The sequence below is a fragment of the Pungitius pungitius genome, chromosome 9 (assembly GCF_949316345.1).
Source record: "Pungitius pungitius chromosome 9, fPunPun2.1, whole genome shotgun sequence".
Taxonomy (NCBI): domain Eukaryota; kingdom Metazoa; phylum Chordata; class Actinopteri; order Perciformes; family Gasterosteidae; genus Pungitius; species Pungitius pungitius.
The window spans coordinates 14,772,423-14,774,142 of record NC_084908.1 but is presented as its reverse complement, the minus strand read 5'-3'; positions in this window follow the sequence as shown (position 1 = coordinate 14,774,142).

Below are 1,720 nucleotides of genomic sequence, written 5' to 3'. Positions count from 1 at the left end.
TGTAAATCAGAGATTATCTCACCGCCGCTCTCACCGTGTCGCATTTCAAAGGCCCGGGAGGCGTGTGCCGTTCACCTAGTCCGCAAACACAAGAGCCCTGGCCTCGCGCTGACCCGAGGGGGGGGGGGGGGGTCATCAAAACCTAGGCACACTTGTCACTTGACTGATTTCACACTTAAAGATGATAATGAGCATTAGCCAGTGTTGTTGTTTTTTCTTCTTCTTCTCGTGGGCTCGCTGCTCTTGTTGTTTTATGCAAACGAACCCGGGAAGGACCCAATAGCGGCTCCTCGGGTCAAAGCTCTGGTCCTAAGGCCCGTGTGTCAATGTAAGCCATTAGGTGGTTTATAGCCCTCCTCCCTGCAAGGGCTGTGTTGTTCTTTCATTACAAAACAGGGGGAAATCATGAGTGGACATTATGGAGCTGGGTGGTGGAACTAATCCCGAATCAAAATGAGTCATCCATTTCAATGTTTTTGTGTCACAAGTCGGTAAATGATAAAAAAAAAACTCACTAAAAACTAACTGATGTGGGAGGCATTACAAAGCTGAACTATTGTTTTTTGCAAACCTAAGATGTGGAATTCCAATAGACAATGAACATTTACTGGTAACCTTCACCTTTTTAGATTGATTTAATTAATTCATTAATCAGCTTCTATTCTGAATGTGAATGGTGGATTGTTCTTGGTTGCTTGATATTACCTTCAGGCCATTTCTATTCATTCATTCATTTTGACCACCAAAATAGAGCTTTTTAAAAACTATTTATTTCATTTTAAGATAGACTCAATGGTCTGTGTGGAAGGTTTTCTAATGTTTAGTTATTTCGAAATATGTTCCATGTGGATTGCAAACACTTTGTTATTATTTATTTTCCCACATCACTGTGAACGAGACCTCACTTTGCAGCCTGAATAGGTTCTTATATTTGCTGAGAGTAAATTGCCCCTAAATAAGGTGGAGACGCAAATAAGTGGAGGCTGATTTGTGATGAGAGGGCCGATTTACGGCCTTATTTACATTGGTGGGAGAAAAAAAGGGGGTGACATGGGAGGGGTGACATGGGAGGCGCGACGGAGCAGAGCGTCGTCGTGGAGCTGAGAAACGCAGCACTTCTCACAAGCACCAACGGTGTGAGCACACATCTCACCTGGGGCAATCCAAACACACACACACACTGCCTGTAGGGCAATAACTAGGTATCCTCTGCCTGGGCCAATACACACGCGACTGACCGCAGGATCCTCACCCCCCCCCCCCCTACTAACAAGACGTCACCCACTGCTGCCCCTCCTCCTTCAGTTATCTTAAAAGACAAGGGAGAGTCGTTAGTGTGGGTCTCACGTAGCCTAATTGTTTGAGCCGCAGCAGGGGGTCTGAGGCAGGCTGATTTTGGGGGGGGGGGGGGGGGGGGGGGGTGGAGCAGGGCTTTAAAAAAAAAAAAGAGAGGGAGAGTTAGTGGAAAATAGTTATGTGGCATTACACAGCCGCGTTTACAAAAAATTGGGGGCTGTTTCCCGACTATTTCAAATTCTCATAAGCAAAGGCAGGACTGCGTTGCCTCTCTTTCTGCGGTGTGGGGGCCATAATGTTCCTCCCCAGGCACAGCAGGGCTGGACAAGGCCAATCGAGCCTCTGTGGGCACAGCCCTCTAATAGGTGCGGGGAAGCCCTTTTCTCCCAGGTGTGTGATATAAGCCAATGCCCCCCCCCTCCCA